The sequence below is a fragment of the Loxodonta africana genome, chromosome 8 (assembly GCF_030014295.1).
Source record: "Loxodonta africana isolate mLoxAfr1 chromosome 8, mLoxAfr1.hap2, whole genome shotgun sequence".
Taxonomy (NCBI): domain Eukaryota; kingdom Metazoa; phylum Chordata; class Mammalia; order Proboscidea; family Elephantidae; genus Loxodonta; species Loxodonta africana.
Window position 1 is genome coordinate 123,859,596 of NC_087349.1, and position 19,730 is coordinate 123,879,325.

Sequence of the window (19,730 nt, forward strand, 5' to 3'; positions counted from 1 at the left end):
CCTGAAGTTTAAAGAAATTACTGAGAATAAGAACATGTCAGCATACTTTGCAAAAAAGGACTCTCAGATTGCAAAACTAAACCTGGTTCAGGTCAGTTAGGGAGGCTGTAATGGAGGGGTGAAATAAGATTTCTTGAGCACTTTCTAAGTACCTGGTGGCTTAAGTACCTTCTCTAAATTCATCTTTAAGGTAATACTGGAAGCTAAAATTTATTATCTTAATTATATAAGGAAGTAAACTGTGGTTAGGAGGATAATTGTTTTGGCAGAGTTTGTAAGTGGCAGAGTGTGGTTATGAATCCCAAGCCGGCTTAGTCCAGGGCCATGTCCCTGGCTGCATGGTTTTGCCTCTGAAATATCTGACCTCATTTGGAGCAGAGTGAAGAAGGCCATCGGAGCAAAGAGCCTATACCCATTTGGTAAAAAAAAAATACGCTTCTTTAATTTTCTGGGAAGAGACCACCCATTTGCCAACTATACACTTGGGTCAACGCATCTTTCCTACCTGGAATATTCCATCTGTATCCTTCCTAATCCTACGCTGCCACCACTCATTTGTCAGTTTATGGTATTGTGGTGGCTTGTGTGTTGCTGTGATGCTGGAGGCTATGCCGCTGGTATTTTAAATACCAGCAGGGTCACCCATGGTGGGCTGGTTTTACAGAGCTTCCAGACTAAGAAGAGAGGCCTGGTGACCTACTTCTGAAAATCAGCCAATGAAAGCGTTATGAATCATAACAGAACATTGTCCGACTCACTTACTATGCACATTTCATCAAGAGGGATCAATCAGTTATTTTCTGTATTGTGACTGCCCCTCACCTCACTCATTTACTCATTTATTTGTTAATTCAATAGACATTTATTAAGAAGTGCCTACCCTATACCAGGAACTTTTTTTAGGCTCCAGAGACAGAGGTGAACATGGTAGATCAGGTCCCTGTCTTCATGGGCCTTTATAGTTAAAAAAAATATTGCTTGATTTCAGCTGGTGAAATGTGTTAGGATGAAAAATATACAAGAGTAAGGAGTTCAAAAGTGCTTGGGGCGAAGGACCTATTATAGAAAGAATAGTCACAAAAGGTCTTACTGAAGACGTGACACCTAAATGAAGCTATGGAGCAAGTGACGTGTCAACGTGGAAGGAAGAATAGCTCAGGGAGAGAGAGCAAACAGGACAGGCTATAATGGAAATGACCTTATGTGCTTATAGAACAGCAAGATGTACAAAGTGGCTGAAGTGGAGTAACGAAACGGAAAATGATTGACAAAAAAAATGTTGCTGTCAAGCTGACTCTGATTCATGGCAACCCCATATGTATTAAAGTGGTGCTCCATAGGGTTTTCAATAGCTGATTTTTTTTCAGAAGTAGATTGCCAGGCCTTTCTTCCAAGGTGCCTCTGAGTGAACTCAACCTCCAATCTTTCAGCTAGCATCTGAGCTTGTTAACCATTTGCACCACCAGGGACTCCAATGGTTGACAATATGATAGTAAAAGCCAGGCAGGCTGCAGATAGCTAGCAGTTGCACACCTTCCTAGCTCAGCTTAGGACAAGGCAATTATTTTTTTTGGCTCTAGGCTGCTCCTGTATAAATAGGTATTATTGTGCTTATCATATTGGATTTTTGGGGGAATGAACCATGAAAAGATGTAAAAGACTTGGCTCAGATAAACTCAATCATTTTCACTTCTCTTTCTGTTTTTCTCTTCTTTCCGATTTTCTCCTTTATCTTTCTCTTCCTTCTTGTCTTCTTATAAAAATCTACTCATCCTTAAAAGCAGAACCTGTGCTCATTCTTGAAGATACACAAATGACTTAGCCAAGTTTCTAGCTCTCCTTTTCAGAAGGGAGAGTAAAAGTGAGAGGAGAGCTTGCCCAGAGATGTCTGAGGGACATCTGATATCTGATCCTGTGATATCTGATCCCGATCCTGTGGGAGCAGGAGTGGGGAAGTGAGTAACTGCCTGGGGGTGTGAGTGAAGAATTCCCAGAGGAGGTGCTTTTTGAGTTGCATATTAAAGATTTTCTGGAATATTCCAGGGCACTCCAAGTAGGGCAGTGTTTATTACCTGTAGCAGGCAGGATAATGACCTTCAAAGATACCCATGTCCTAATCCTCAGGAGCTGTAAAAAACTTTCACATGGTGGACAGAACTTTGCCGATGTGATTAAATTAAGAACCTTAAAATGGGGAGATTATCACTGTGGATTATCCAAGTAGGCTGAATGTGTTCACAAGGATCCTTATAAGTGGAAGAGGGAGGGAGGAGTGTCAGAATCAGAATGAGCATTGAAGATGCTAGTGTGTTGGTTCTGAAGATGGAGGAAGGGACAATGCACCAAGGAATGCAAGTGCCCTCTAGAAACTGGAGAAGGCAGGAAAATCTGTTCTCCTCTACAGCTTCTAGAAGGAACACAGCCTTGCTGACACCTCGATTTTGGCTCTGTAAACCCATTTCAGACTTTTGGTCTTCAGGACTGTAAGATAATAAATTTGTGTTCTTTCAAGTTACTGTTTGTGGTAATTTGTTTCAGCAGCAATAGGAAACTAATTTATTTCCAAAGCAAGAAAACAAGGAATTGGATCCAGAGAGATGGCCCTAGTCTGATTTAAAGGACCTGGTCCTTGACGCATTTTATCCTGCAGTCCAGGCACGTTTATCTTTGTTTTTCTGCCCTTATTGCAGAGCATTTCCACATCCAGCAAATGACACTTCTGAAACCCAGGTTTCCTGGTTCTAAACCCTCTTCATTACTCAAGCCCTCCATCCCCACATTGCCTCAGCCTTTCATCATTGTACTCACCAGGCAATCTGGAGAACCCTCCCCAGCCAGTACTGCTTTAGGTCAGACATCACAGACTCTTAAATGGTCTCTGGCTACAATCTTCTCCTCTCTTTTCACTCCTTATATTAAAAACTAATCACTTCATTGCAACTTCCCGTATCAGAATCACACCTCCAGCTAACAAGTTTTGCATCTCAACTTGGGTGTCCTGCAGCAACCAAATTCTGCATCTGAATGTATTATACCCCCTACCCACACACACTGAAACACAAAACAAAAAACACACAAAAAACCCTACTACATTGTTATGAGAAGACATTGGTAGTTCAGTGGTAGAATTCTCCCCTTCTGTATGGGGCACCTGGATCTGAGTCCCAGCCACAGCTCCTCATGCACAGCCGCCACCTGTCAGTGGAGTCTTGCATGTTGCTATGATGCTGAACAGGTTTCAGAGGCGCTTCCAGATAAAGATGGACATGGAAGAAAGGCCTGGGGATCTACTTTCAAAAATCCACCAATGAAAAACTCATGGATCACAAAGGTCCAGTCTGCAACTGCTCATGGGGATGGTACAGGACCAGGCAGCATTTTGTTCCATTGTGCATGGGGTCCTCATGAGTCGGGAGCCTGATGTGATGGCAGCTAAAACAACAACAGAATCATTATGAATGCCGCAAGTATCTTCATAGAAACAGAGTCAAGTTTCAGAGGCAAATTTGATTCTTCTCTCTCCATTCCACTTTGAAGGAATCCCTGGGTGGTATAAATGCTTCATGTGGTCAGCTGCTAACTGAAAGGTTGGAGGTTCAAATCCACACACAGAAACCTGGGGAAAAAGGCCTGGCAATCTACTCCCAAAAGATCAGCCATTGAAAACCCTATGGAGCACAGTTCTGACACACATGAGGTCACTATGGGCTGGGGCTGACTGGACAGCTGCTGGTTTTCCTCACCCTGATTCCTAGGTCCCAACGTGTTTTTGCACAAACCCCACGTGTTCTGCAGCCATCCTTTTTTCCCCTTCCTTCCCCACCCAGTCATTCTCCCTATTTATAGTTTGCCTCTTGATTGACCTCCTGCATCCAGCCTCAGTGTCCTCCAGTCTGTCCTACACCTGAGTTATCTGGCGGGGTTGTTGGCACAGCACATCTCTAACTGAGCAAGCCTCTCCTTGATCAAACATACAGGCATTATTCATACAGAATAAAATCTGTCCTCCTTTGTCTGGCATTCCAAAACCTTCCCAATTTGGCACCAGTGTACCTTTTCATATGAATCTCATCACATCCCATTATCAAGTATACTGTGCATTGCACTGCTCCTGGCAATTCACCAACCCTTGAAATCACCTATGTTCTTCTATCTCCTGCCTTTGTTCAAACTATGTCTTATGTACTGTGACCTTCCTTCCATTGCAGTGCTTCCCCTTCCTTCCACATCCAAAGCACATATTTTAGCATCTTTCCAAACCTTGTGAGATTCCCCTCTCCGTGTTCTTAATTACCATCTCACTCTCCTGTTTTCCAAATGTTTAATGGACACTCTTTTGCAATGATAGAGAAGTCATTTAGTATGGTTCTGTGTCTTCTAATTCTTAAAGTTTGTAGCCACAGATTCTTTTATTTGAAAGAATACTGGGATGTCAAGCTCAGCAGACTTATTTTAGGCTCTCTTGGCTTTTTGGTGTCAGTCACCTCTCTCCACCTTCCCATCTGGGATTAAATGTTCTTCCGAGAGCACCGTTCCTCTCAAATACACTTTCAGTCTTTGGAAATTGTGCTGGGCATCTTCTGTTTGCCCCTCTGACTCTCAACCTATCCCTCCTGCAGCTTCTAGGAGGCTGAGCTGTATGGACTGTATCTGTGGGTTCTTTTGCCCTCTGGCTTTGGTTTGGGTCTGTCCAATGGGGAGCCCCAGCAGGAGATTGGAGAGGAGAGAGAAGCATTTATTCCAGATGCTCCCTCCTGGTGGTGTCATTGTAGGCTGGCTGCATTCTTGATCAAGGGCCAAGGCTCTTCAGGCACTCCTCCCCCTCACAGCACAGGCCTAGGGGAAGAAAGGGCACTGCATCACCCTTTGTTTTACTTTTCCTATATCGTGCCTACGTGTTTGCAAATGTCCCCATTGTTAAACTCTCCTTGCTGTTATTAGCTGCCGTGGAGTCAGCCCTTGACTCTTGGTGACCCCATGTACAATGGAACAAAGTGGTCCATAGTGCTTTTATTAGCTGACTTTCAGAAGTAGATCACCAAGCCTTTCTTCCTAGCCCATCTTAGGCTTTAAGCTCTGCTTAAACATGTTCAGCCTCAAAGCAATATGCAAACATTCACTGATAGACAGGTGGTGGCTGTGCATGCTGGGAATCAAACCCTGGTTTCATGCATGGAAGGCAAAAGTTCTACCACTGAACCGCCAATGTGGGCCTATTAAATTCTCTTAATACTCTTTAATTTGGGTTTGTCATCTCTTTCCTGTCAGGAGTCTGGCAGATAATGCAGTTTTCTACTGCCGTTTGAGCTCCTGCCTTCCTTCTCTAGATCCAATGTGATCAGAGTAGGGTCCAGGGAATAGACTCCAGCAAACAATTGTGATGAGAACAGTGTTTGGATGCTGTGCAAGCACCTTCTGATGGCCAAGAGCCCTGCACTGTCATTCTTGTGAACTTCTGGGGCAATGGTGACCAAGCATCTCCAGGACCCACCATGCTCAGCACAGGGTGATTGCTTGATAAAGGATAGTAGAATAGAATTGAACCAGACCCAGAGCTGAGCAATATCTACTGAAAATGGCAGAATAATATACTTAGGTTACATGATCCCATTCTTGCCCAAACCTCACTGCTTTCCTAGAGGCAATGAAACTTCCCAAAGTCTATTATGTTTCTTTCTTGGGTTGATAGATTATGGAGGTATCTGAATGACAGTCTAGAAGTTTCAGGCACGTTCTCTTGGACATCCAGAGGCCTAGAGGCTGCTGAGTGAAACAGATGTCTGAGGAAGTGGAATCCCAGTTCTTGGCTGAGATAGAATCATGAGGAAGCAACTCCAGGGGCAGAGTCCCCATTCCACCTAGCAAATAAAAACTCTCACTCACTCCAGCTCCCTAGCCACTGCTACTATTTTTAGACAAGAGAGGAGAGGTTAGGAAGTCCTAAGGGTATGGCAATGAAAGGCCAGTGTCCGGAGAGAAGCACAGCAGGGAAAGTCTGAAGTAGAGACAGATGTGCTAGCCTGGCATGGCCTCCTATGCACACTGTGGCTCTGTCCTGAAATGAGTTCCAGTAGATTTCTCCAAGTGTGGGCCCCAGACTGGCAGCAGCAGTATCACCTGGGGACGTGTTTGAAATGCAAGTTCTCAGATCCCACCCCAGACCTGTGGACTCAGAAACTCTGAGAGAGGGTCCAGCAATCTGTGTTCGAACAAGCTCTCCAGGTGATTCTGAAGTGTGCTGAAGTTTGAGAACATGTCAATAAGAAGAATCTGTACCCAGGATCTACTGAAAGGACACTACAGAAGGGATACAGGTCGATGCAAAAATTCTTCACTTCTCTAGGAAACAGGCACAGCAATCAAGGAAAAAGAGGCTTAAAAGTTTGGTGTGGGAGAGAGAAATCATCTATTAAAAAAAAATGTTCAAGATTCCCTCCTGGAATTTCATCCAAAGGATTGCTGGAGGTCTAAGGATGTCTCAGCTACCGGTTGCCATTGAGAAGACACCAACACATGGTGACCCTACATGTGTCAGAGTGTAACTGTGCTCCATAGTGTTTTCAATGGATGATTTTTCAGAAGTAGGTTACCAGGCATTTCTTCTGAGGCACCTTTGTGTGCCTTTGAACTTCCAAGCTTTTGGTTAGCCAAGCACATTAGCTATTTGTACCACCCAGGGACTCCTTCCTCAGCAAGATGGGTGGCAGTCCTGCAGGCCTCTAGCCTTGCATATTAAGATCCATCCCCAGTGTTTCTCCAGCCTCTTTTCTCAGGACTACATCAAGTAAGTTGGGGGCAAGATGCCTAAAGACACATCATCAGCTGAAGGATTTTGGCTCATGGGTCTCATTAGGTGAATGTATCTTTGCTCCTGTCAGCTGATGTATGAGATGGGACAGACGACAGAGAATATTTACAGCTCAGTTCTGTATCTTCTGGATCCCTCAACATGGTGGATGGTCTTTTTACTAGGAATTTTAAGCAGATGCAACATATTTATCAAGTTATAGTTGTTAATATGCTTAATATGGGGCAATGTGAAGATATTCAGCTGGTATTTTGGCGACGTTCGGGAAGAGGATCCAGGAACAACGGAAGCGAGTAAGGATGCTATTGACAAGTAACCTCCCTCTGCATGGTCCTCACGGAAAATGTGTGTGCTGAGAACAAAGCCAGCTCTGGACTAAATAAGTGCAGCACACTCACCTGGACCTAAGGGGAACCCTTGACCTTGGGCAGGTGACCTGCTCTGATCACTTCCATCCGCAACCCCCAAACTGAGCCTCAGAACATCATTCCACAGTCCAAGTACCACCACACATTCAGGGACAAGCAATGCAAATGCCAGAGAAGGGAAACATTTGTCCACTGGGCAAATGCTAGGGGAGAGTTGTGAAAGAGAAGGAGAGGCAGACCCCTACCGGACCACTGAGAAGTTGAGAGAGGTTCAAATACTTCTATTTTTGAGGCTCCTGTTATATTTAAAATACTGAGGAATTAAAAACAGGGGAATAAATTTATACACAGATACTAATGCTTACTTTAAAATTCACATATTTAACAAAAAATAATGCAACAGTTTAAGATTATTTTATCCACAATATAATCCTGGAATTTTTAATTCCAAGGCCATGGAGAAGATACCATAGGATGCTGGGCCACAAAAAAAATGCAAGTTTAGAAGGTGGAGCCAACATGACATCCTAGACTCATTATACTGTCCCTCTCCAGCAAAGGCCTGAAAACTAAGTAAAATACGTACAAATGTCAATTCTGGAACTCTAAGCGTCAAATGAAGGGATAAAGAACTAGATAATACACCAAATGGGGGAAGAAACTGACAGAAAATAGAGAATGAGGAGAAATACGGAGTAGAGTTCTGCCAACTAACGGCACAGTGCCACCATCTTGGAACACAGCCAACAACAACAACCCCAGTCAGGGAGTACAGGAAGACAACTTCATGGAGTTCACAACAGGAGACAGAGCACTTGGTAATCAGAGAAATATGCCTTCCACCACTCACCCTTCTGTCCAGTATGTTACCTCCCAGAATTTTCCACCATCTGCCTCCTCCCCACTGTATCTAGAGCATCCCTGACACTCAGGTCTGCTTCCACACCAGGCCCACACCACCCCTCCCCTCCCACCATTTGACTAGTTGCTGAACGGTATGAAGCGAGCACATACCACTCACCATCCGGCATCTCGTCCACCCGATCAGGGGCTGTTTAGAAGGCAGACAGTGCCCACCCAGCTCGCCCTCAGCCACTTCACCAAATCAGTGTGCAGTGAAGCAGTACTGAAGGAAGAGATCCAAACTGCACTGAAGGCAATTGACATAATACCAATTGAGATGTTTCAACAAACGGTTGCAGCACTGGAAGTGCTCACTCGTCTATGCCAAGAAATTTGGAAGACAGCTACCTGGCCACCCAACTGGAAGAGATCCATATTTATGCCTATTCCAAAGAAAGGTGATCCAACCCAATGTAGAAGTTATCCAACAATATCATTAATATCACATGCAAGTAAAATTTTGCTGAAGATCACTCAAAAGCAGCTACAGCAGTGTATCAACAGGGAACTGCCAGAAATGCAAGCCGGATTCAGAAGAGGATGTGGAACAAGGGATAACATTGCTAACGTCACAAAGATCTTGGCTAAAGGCAGAGAATACCAGAAAGATGTTTCCGTGTGTTTTATTGAGTATGCAAAGGCATTTGACTGTGTGGATCATAACAAATTACGGACAGCATTGGGAAGAATGGGAATTTCAGAACCCTTAATTGTGCTCGTAAGGAACCTGTACATAGATCAAGAGGCAGTCATTTGAACAGAACAAGGGAATACTGCACGATTTAACATCAGGGAAGGTGTGCATCAGGGTTGTATCTTTTCACCATACCTATTCAATCTGTATGCTGAGAAAATAACCTGAGAAGCTGGACTATATGAGAATGGGGCATAAGCATCTGAGGAATACTCATTACCAACCTGTGTTATGCAGATGACACAACCTTGCTTGCTGAAAGTGAAGAGATCTTGAAGCACTTACTGATGAAAATCAAAGGGTGTAGCCTTCAGGGTGAGTCACACTTCAACCTAAAGAAAACAAAAATCCTCACAACTGGCCAATAAGGAACATCATGAAAAAGGGAGAAAATATTGAAGTTGTCAAGCATTTCATTTTAGGTGGATCCACAATCAACACCCGTGGAAGAAGCAGTCAAGAAATCAGACACATTGTATTAGGCAAACCTGCTGCAAAAGACCTCTTTAAAAGTGTTCAAAATGAACGACGTCACCTTAAAGATTAAAGTGCACCTGACCCAAGCCATGGCATTTTCAATTGCCTCATAAGCATGCAAAAGCTGGGCAACAAATAAGGAAGATAGAAGAACTGATGCCGTTGAATTGTGGCGTTGGTGAAGAATATTGAATATAACATGGACTGCCAAAAGAATGAACAAATCTTTCTTGGAAGAATTAGAGTCAGAATGCTCCTTAGGAGCAAGGATGGTGAGACTATGTCTCACATACTTTGGACATGTTGTCAGGAGGGATCAGTGCCTGGAGAAGGACATCATGCTTGATAAAGTAGAGGGTCAGGGAAAAAGAGAAAGATCCTCAATGAGATGGATTGACACAGTGGCTGCAACAATGGCTCAAGCATAACAATTGTGAGGATGGTGCAGGACTGGGCAGTGTTTCCCTCTGTTGTACGTATGGTTGCTATGAGTTGGAACCGACTGGACAGGATCTAACAGCAACCATAAAACAAACAACAGTGCAGGTGAGGAGCATGCTTCTTAGTTAAATCAAGTATAAGAGCACTAATGTGCAACACCTTCCTGAAAGACGAGAAGGGAGGAAGGGGCAGGAAAACTGGGTGAATGGACATGGGGAGTCCAGAGTGGAAAAGGAAAGGGGGAGAGTGCTGACAAAATAAGGAGATTGTAACCAGTGTCACAAAACAATATGTGTATAATTTTTTTAATTAGGAACAAATTTGTACTGTAAACTTTCACCTAAAAGACAATTAAAAAAATTAAAATTTTATGATGGTATCTACTTCACTCAATTGCTGAGGTTAGTACTTACTAAATGTATAATCGTTTTTGGATATAACATCAAAAGCATACATTAGAAGGCCCTATTTAATCTGACCACCACCCATATATCAGACTGTCCTACTGTGGTGGCTAGTGTTGCTATGACACTAGAAGCTATGCCGCCAGTATTTAAATTACCAGTAGAGTTACCCATGGTGGACAGGTTTCAGTGGAGCTTCCAAACTAAACAGACTAGGAATAAAGGCTGGGTAACCTACTTCCAAAAACCAACCAATAAAAATCCTATGGATCACAGCAGAATATTGTCTGATATAGTGCTGGAAGATGAGACTTCTAGGTTGGAAGGCATACAATACACAGTGTTCACCACAATGGATTCAAGCATACCAACGATTGTGATGATGAAGCAGGACTGGGCAATCTTTCATTCTGCTGTACAAGGGGTTGCCATGAGTTTGAACCAACTCAATGACAACTGTTATAGATTGCATCGTGTCACCCAAAACTGTATGCCAACTTGGCTAGGCCATGATTCCCAGTATTATGTAGTTTTCCACCATTTTGTGATTGATGTGATTATCCCATGTGTTGTAAATACTAACCTCCTCTACGATGTTAATGAGGCAGAATTAAAGGCAGTTATGTTGGTGGTGAGGCAGGACTTGATCTACAGGAGTAGGTTGTATCTTGAGTCAATCTCTTTTGATATATAAAAGAGAGAAGCCAGCAGAGAGGAGAGGGACTTAGCACCACCACGAAAGAAGCACCAGAAGCATAATACACGCTTTGGATCCATGGCCCCTGCGCTGAGAAGCTCCTAGACCAGGGGAAGATTGATGACAACGACCTTCCGTCAGAGCTGACAGAGACAGAAAGCCTTCTCCTGCAGCTGGCACCCTGAATTTGAACTTCTAGCCTCCTAAGCTGTGAGAGAATATGTTTCTGCTTGTTAAAGCCACCCTCTTGTGGTATTTCTGTCATAGCTGCACTAGATAACTAAGATAGTAACTAACAACAATATCATCTGTGGCATTAACTAAACGGTCTTCCCTTGTATCCCACCTCATGATAGAGTTGTCCTAGCTGTGCTCCACATTGTAGTGTGGCTGAGATGGTGGTGACCAAAATGGAAAGCATCCCCACAAGAGTGCCAGACCTTAATGTAGCACAGGACTGCACCCGCCACTAAGGCCTTTTCTTCCAGAGATCCCCACCTATCCAAGGGGTGAATGGAAAACAGGGAGAGGAGCCTCAGTTTCCTCTCCTAATATCTACAGAGCCTTATGATGCTGCTCACCTCATCCTCACTCTCAGGGAAGCAAACAGGTCAGTAAGGAAAAGCCACTTGGTTGAACCATGGATTGTGGTGTCTCTGAGTGGGGACTGTGTCACTGATGTCCCTGTAACTGGCCATGTCTTATACTTTGTCTCATGTCGGAGCTAGTTGAGTTTACCTTATGTTCAATGCACAGGCAATTTTTGTTGGTTAGTTTTATGCAAGATACCTTTTTCTTTTCCTTTGATCCTTTTCTCTCACTGTGGGCTGTCCCTGAGAGCCAGGGAGAAGAGGAGGATGAGAAAGAGCTGGCTTTCCTCCTTCTGGGGCTGCTCAGCACTCCTGGAGTCTGTTGACACAAGCCCCTGCTTCCCCAGGCATCAGAGCATGGCTTCCTCCTGGGAACATTTCACCAAGACAGGTGGGAGGCAGGCAGTGTGGCCATTCTTTCTCCAGCGCATTTCAGCTCAGGCACCAGCCTGTTTATCTGCTGCAGTGATCCTTTGCGAATGCAAAATGAATACATTCAGCACCAAGCACCCTGGAGAGTGCTGGGGATAATAATGCCACTATTCATTATTTTAAAACAAACATAACTTGGAGTGTGGATCTATCTGTAGGTGTGAAATTGGTTCCTTTTAAAGAGCCACCTGCAGGAGAAGAGCATGTGACCACAAGCCCAAAGGCAGGGATTGCTCATGGGAGGGATGGCAGTGCAGGTTCTCTGACTCCAGGTTGGCCCTGCTGCCTAGGCCACTGTCACAATGAATACTGGGACATGTTGAGATAGGATTTATTATTACGCATCTACTGAGCACTCTATATGGTTGATTTCATTGAATCTTCATACCTACCCTGCGAGATGGATTTTATTTTTCTCATTTTCTAGAAGAAGTTTAGGAGGAGAGAAGTCAACAGATTTGCCCAAGGTCATGCAGTTCTGCCTTGACAGAGATGAACTCGAATCCAGATCCCTCTGACTTCAAAGCCATGCCTTTTCCACTGTCCTCATTATAACTACAGTGATAAGACATAAACTGTGAGGTAAAACACTTCAGTCTAGATCCAGAGCCAAAAAATAGAGCAAGAAGGTAAGATATGCCCTTCTCATTGAGCAAGTGAAGTCTGGATCCCAATTCCAGTTTGGCTGGCCCAGTACAGGTACCAATTAAATGTATAACTTTGAATAGGTCACTTGCCAATTCTGCTTCAATTCCCTCCTCTGTGAAATGCGTTTGAATGGGATGAATACCCTACTTTTTGGCTTTCTTTCCTCAAATTTCATGCCAGCAGGGACATGATTCACTGATCCACCCCGGACTTATGAATTCTGAAAGGGCCAATGAGTGGGGTTTATGTTAAAACCTCCAGTCTGGGCAGGGCTTTACAGAGAGGGAAGCCCACTTAAATCTCAGAAGCCTCAAAAGAAGAATCTTTTCCAGAATTCTGTGTCTGAGAGAACCCCTCCTCTTGGAGCCATTGGGAGTTTCCTGTTCCTACTTAATGGAAGAAGGTACAGAATTGAAATTCACATTGCTTTTCTTGAAAAGCTGCTTCAGATATTTGCGTGAGCAGGTTAAGGGGCAGGGGGGCCAGACCTTCAGCCTCGGTGTGATCACACCCTGAAGTCCAATTCCACTGTGCCAGGTATTTGAAAGAATTACTGTGGTAAGATGGGGAAAGTATGGGTTTGAAATTGGAGAATCCCTGGTCCAAATCTGTTCAAAGTACATGTCCGTCCTGGGCAGCCCACTTCACTTCCTGGAGCCTTGGTTTTGTCACCCATAAATGGGGGGAAATAATACACTCTGACAGGTTAATGGGGGCGATAGATTGAGATATGGAATGTGAAGCAGCTGACACAGGCCAGGCCCGGAGATGGTGCCCCTTTTTCATGTCAATTCCCTTCAATAGAGAGGTTCCTTCTCTGAGAGGTGATTCACAGCTTCTAGATGATGTCTGTAGTAGGGAAATAATAAGCATGTTGACTTTTTAAGTTATTTGAGGTCGAAGGCCCTTTTGAGAACAACATAAAATTTAGAACTTCTCTTTCAGAAAGGAATTACACTGAACCATAGATACTAGTACTCACATTCAGGCAACCCCCTCCACCGGAACCTTGGCCACGGGTCCCAGGTGTTGTTGCCCATGTTGAAGGTAGGCTTTGGAAGGCCTCATGTATTTTCCATCAGAACTTTCAAGAGTTCTTGGACCTCTCTGTGTCTTCATCCACAGGGAACAGGGAAGCCTTTCCCAAATCCTGAACATGCACCAGGAGAAGTGGTTCAACACTGGTGGGTTGAAATCTCTTCTCTCCTAATTGGTTTTCTCTTGCTCGGATGCCAATGTGCACTTGTTAACCTGTGTTTCCCTCACTCTGAACCCTGCCACCAGCAGGAGCACCATTCGTCAGGAAGAGCAAAGGCTCTGTGGTACTGGACTCAGCCTGGCCTCACCAGATGTGCCGGCCTGGCTGCTTTCATGCCATCTGCAGTAACACGCTCTCGGCTGCTAGCTGCTCCTCTCCAGAACACTCCAGGTCTATGGAGGAGGACATGCTTCTCTGGTTTCAGTTGTCCTGTGCAATTACAGTCATCTGTCCTCAGGCAATTCAATCATACCAAAGTCAGAGACGTCCATCTTCTGAGATCAAATGTCCTTTTATTTCTGACGTGACAGAAGAACATAATAGGTCACTGTGCTTTACCTCAAGGAAGATCCCGTGGTTCCCAGCCAGCCCCATGTACCTGAAGCCTGTCGGCAGACAGCAGTAGAGATGCCAGTGGCAGCAGTGTCTTTGAATACAGGGAGGCTGCCAGGAGCTGCCTCAGAGACCCTCTCCCCTGGGAAAGGTGTCTCCAACTTGAAATTATTATTTGGCTCTTTTTTCCTCAAGACAAGAGGCCCCATTCCTGGGTCACTGTCGATGACACTGAATCAATACTAACACAACAACCATCATTTGTTAAACCCTCTCTAGATGAAAGGCATAAGTGGTTCAATGGTAGAATTCCCGCCTTGCGTGTGGGAGACCTGTCTTCAGTTCTGGCCGATGCACCTCATGTGTGGCCACCACCCATCTGTCAGTGGAGACTTGCATGTTGCTGTGATGGCCAGCAAGTTTCAGTGGAACACACAGAGTAAGATGGACTAGGAAGAAAGACCTGGCAATCTGCTTCTGAAAATCAGTCAGTGAAAACCCTAGGAGTCACAGTGGTTTGATCTGCAGTGGGGTGCAGGGATGGTGCAGGACCTGGCAATGTTTTGTTCTGTTGTGCATGGTGTTGCCATGGGTTGTAGGCTGACTCCATGGCAACTAACAACACACATGACCCGGGTCCTGCCCTCCCTATTCACTACGTGTTCTCGTCTCACACACTTAAGATTTGAATAATAATAGTTTTCACCTTTGCTGTGGATGCAGGTTGCCCCTTCCATCTTCTAAATAATCTTTTCTCTATCTAGCATCCTCTGTCTCATCGTTCCGTTACATTTTATTTGTAGTCTTACCAATCTCCGGAGATCTATTACTTATTTATGGTTTTACCTGTTTACTATCACTCTCTCTTTCGCCGAGTGTAATTCCCTGAGGGCAAGGACCTTATCTTGCTTGTTCATGTTATATCCCCAGGGCAAGTTGTAGGCACACAGTGATTTATGTCGAATCGAATGTTCATGGCTGTATGGTATGGATTCCTTTATTTCCTCTGGGTCTTGTTTCACCAGGAATTTTATTCATCCACAAGAGAAGGATTGAGAAAGCTTTGCAGATCAAGTGCCTGAGGTTAGTTGTATCTCTAAGATGACAAGTAATGCCAGGGGAATATACACTCAAACACCGTGAAGGTTTGGTGGGGTGTTCTGCTCATCACATGTCTGAGGGCTCACATCTTGTGTCTGATACCTGCCTGTTCTTCCTGCTTCTCAAACTTAGCTTTACTCATGGGCTTGGGGGTTCTGACTTCCCAGGAGTGACGCTGTGCCATACTGTAAAAAACCGTGACTACCTCTTCCTCTGTAACTATGCTAGTACTAAGCATGATGTCAAATCTCTCTTTCTTGGTCACAAACTCAGGGGCCAACGTGGCCAGAGTGAGTCCCGTGCGCAACAGCTTGGAGAAAGAATACTTCTTCCTAGAGTTTGTGCATGAAGCCATGAGGTTCATAATGTTCTGTGGCCAGCTACCAGGAGAAGCTGGGTCAAAGGGTGTTCTGAGAAAGAGGTCTGCAATGGTGATGGTGATAAAGATGATGACAATGACAGTTAAAATATATGGAGCAGTGGAACTTTGATAGGAACGCTGCTAAATGCTTTACACTTGATTACATAGCAATCACAGCAACTTAACAAAGTTGTTGTTAGTTTGTTGTTAGGTGCTGCAGAGTCAGTTCCAACTCGTAGTGACCCTGTGTACAACAGAACGAAAAACTGCCCACTCCAGCTCTGTTCTCACAATTGCTTTTATCCTTGAGCCCATTGTTGCAGCCACTGTGTCAGTCCATCGTATTGAGGGTCTTCCTCTTTCTCCCCGACCTTCTAGTTTACCAAACATGATGTCCTGCTTCAGGGACTGACCTCTCCTGATAACATGTCCAAAGTATGTGAGACGAAGTCTCCCCATTCTTGCTTGTAAAGAGCATTCTGGCTGTATTTTTTCCAAGACTGTTTTGCTCGTTCTTTTGGCAGTCCATGGTATGTTCAATATTCTTGGCCAACACCATAATTCAAAGGTATCAATTCTTCTTTGGTCTTCCTTATTCACTGCCCAACTTTCACACACATATGAGGCAATTGAAAACACCTTGCCTTGGGTCAAGTGTACTTTAGTTTTCGAGGTGACATCTTTGCTTTTTAACACTTTAAAGAGCAGATTTACCTAATGTAATGCATCTTTCGATTTCTTGACTGCTGCTCCCATGGGCACTGATTGTGGAGCCAAATAAAATGAAATCCTTGACAACTTCAATCTTTTCTCCATTTATCATGATGTTGATTGTTGGTCCAGTTGTGAGAATTTTTGTTTTCTTTATGTTGGGGTGTAATCCATACTGAAGCCTGTAGTCTTTGATCTTCATCAGTAAGTGCTTCAAGTCCTCTTCACTATCAGCAAGCAAGGATGCGTCATCTGCATAACACAGGTTGTTAATAAGTCTCCCTCCAATTCTGATGCCTGTTCTTCTTCATATAGTTCGGCTTCTGGGATTATTTATTTGCCATGCAGAATGAATAAGTACGGTGAAAGGATACAACCCTGATGCATAACATTCCTGACTTTAAACCACATATATCCCCTTGTTCTGTTCAAACCACTGCCTCTTGATCTATGTACAGGTTCCTCATGAGCACAATTAAGTGTTCTGGAATTCCTGTTCTTTGCAATGTTATCCATAATTTATTATGATCCACACAGTCAAATGCCTTTGCATAGTCAATAAAACACAGGTAAACATCGTTCTGGTATTCTCAAGGTACATCTACTTATTATCCCTATTGTGCAGATGAACAAACTGAGGCCCTGAGAAGTTAAATAACTAGAATCTGAGTGTGACTATGAAGACTATATTTTTAGCCACTGTGCTTTGTGGCTTCAGTTTTAACTGAGGTATGGAGAGTGGTTGGAAGGGAACATTGCTGTATATACACAGCATGGTGGGAAGGCTCCTGCAGAGATTCAGGTGAGAATTGCTGAGGGCTGGGCTGGGCTAAGAGCACAGCATTGGCTCTCCACGGCACAACTCTGAGGGACGGAAACAGAGAGAACAAAACAATTATGCAGAACAGAAGAGAGGAAAAATGCCAACAGATATAAGGCAGATATTATGAAAGTAAGGTGATTTAGGCCCAGAGTGTACAGGAGCACCCTTGAATAATCACTGAGAGACAGCAAAGCCCTAGTGTGGGAGGAACCTGGCCATTCCTCAGAAACCATGGGACGGGGTGTGATGGTGGTGGTGGGAGAGGCAGGGCTGCAGGCCGCGGAGCCCCAGGGACACAGAGAAACCACCATCTACGGTGCAGCAAAAGACATTCATTTGACATGCCTCTTGCCAACATCAGAGAAAGCGAGATATTTTCAGACACTTGGTGTAGAAACAGTTCCAGAAACTGTTGCCTTGTTTGCCTTTAAGAAGGTTCCAGAATAGAACTATTCTCTTCGTTTACATTACGCCCTCTTCTTCACATGTGACTCTTCTTTAAAGTAGATTCTACATTATCTCAACCTTCTGAGGGCCTGTGAACACATACACAAATACTTAGTTTTTGCTCATTTCTAATGGAAATACATGATTCTTCCCTAATTAATTATCTGAGCAAATTGGTTTCCATAAACCAGAGGCAAAAATGATCCCAAATCACTTATTCAGCATACATTGTCCTGGTATGTTCACAACATACGGCTGTGATCCAAATAATCTTACAATTCACGGCTTGTTAAATACTCTATTGAAGAGACAGCTGGCGTTCACCTGGACCTGGTTCTTCACACTTTCTTAGGTACTTGGTGGACAGCACTTCTCAGGCTCTTTGTAGTTAAAACAAACAAATAAACTAAAAACAGTGCCAACGAGTTGATTCTGACTCATAGCAACCCTATAGGATACAGTAGAACTAGTCCATAGGTTTCCAAGGAGCGGCTGGTTGATTCGAACTGCCAACCTTTTTGTTAGCAGCCTAGCTCTTAACCACCGCACCACCAGGGCTCTTCTTTGCGTTTAAAACTAAAACCAAACCCAGTGCCTTCAAGTCGATTCCGACTCATAGCGACCCTATAGGACAGAGCAGAACTGCTCCACAGAGTTTCCAAGGAGCGCCTGGCGGATTAGAACTGCCGACCGTTTGGTTAGCAGCCGTAGCGTTTAACCACTATGCCACCAGGGCTTCCTCTTTGCAGTTAGGTGGGGTCATATGACCAGTTTTAGTCAATTAAATGGGAATGGCAACAAAATGTGCCACTTCTGAATTGAGTCATTTAACAGGCAGCGTTTCTCCTTCGAGCCCTAGTGGCACAGTGGTTAAATGCTGGGCTGATAACCAAAAAGGTAGGCGGTTCGATCCCACCAGCCACTCTGCAGGAGAAAGATGTAGCAGTCTGTTTCCATAAAAGATTACAGCCTTGGAAACCCTATAGGACAGTTCTACTCTGTCCAACAGGATCGCTATGAGTCAGAATTGACTCCAAGGCAGTGCACTTGGGCTTGGTTTCCTTTTCAAGGAGTCCTAGTGGCATGGTGATTAAGCCTTTGGCTGCCAACCCAGAGGTTTGCAGTTTGAACCCACCAGCTGCTCTGCAGGAGAAAGATGTGGCTGCTTGATTCCATAAAGATTTACAGCCTTGGAAACCCTATCAGGCAGTTCTACTCTGTCCTGCAGGGTCGTTATGAGTCAGAATTGACTCCAGAGCAGTGGGTTTGGGTTTGGTTTGGTTTCTCTTCCATGCAGTCTCTTACCCTTCCTGTTAACTGTTTACACTACCCAGGAATTCCATGTGTAAAGTAAACTGACTCTCGTTCCTTGTTTCAGAGCCCAATCTTTCCTGATTAATACAGAAGCTATTCATTTTCTTGTTCTTATAATGTCTCTTTTTTATATGGCAAACAGAAACCCTGGTAGTGTAGTGGTTAAGAGCTATGGCTGCTAATCAAAAGGTTGGCAGTTGAAATCCACCAGGTGCTCCTTGTAAACTCTATGGGGCAGTTCTACTCTGTCCTATAGGGTCACTATGAGCCAGAATCGACTCGATGGCAACAGGTTATATGGCAAACACATTTTTTCAGTGCCCAGCTGTCATGTCGCTGCCTTGTAGGGTGATTTTCATCACTTTTAGGCACACTTATGTGTTCTCTTCATCCCCCACAGAACTTTGCACACACCTCAATTGCTACTTTATGTGACACCTAATTTGCCTCTAATTAGGCTGTGAGCTCTTTGGGGATCAGGATCAAATGCTTTTTCTTGGTTAGCATCTTGGTTTTATTATTAGGTTGTTGAGTATTTGGGCATGTTTTTATAATCTAGTTTTGACTGAATTACACTGCAAAATCAAAGTACAGGCACTGGGGTTGAATTTGATTTCTGACTCTCTTCCTAACCATGGTGTCTTATGAAGTTCCTTCCTCTCACTGATTCTCATGTCCATAATCCAGAAAAAATGATAATAGCTTCTCTGTCAGTGTTGTTGCGGCGGTCAGATAAGATAGAGAATGCAAGTGCTTGATTTGTTTGTAAAATGGTAACTTCTCCATAGGCTTTGCACTTTCTGCAACTAATTAACCAGTTGCTGAAAAAGCAACAGAGAGACAACGTGACTCTCCCTCATCATCACCCACAGCAGGAATCCTCTACCAGTCCTGGCTGATGGGGCATAGGTGGTCAAACC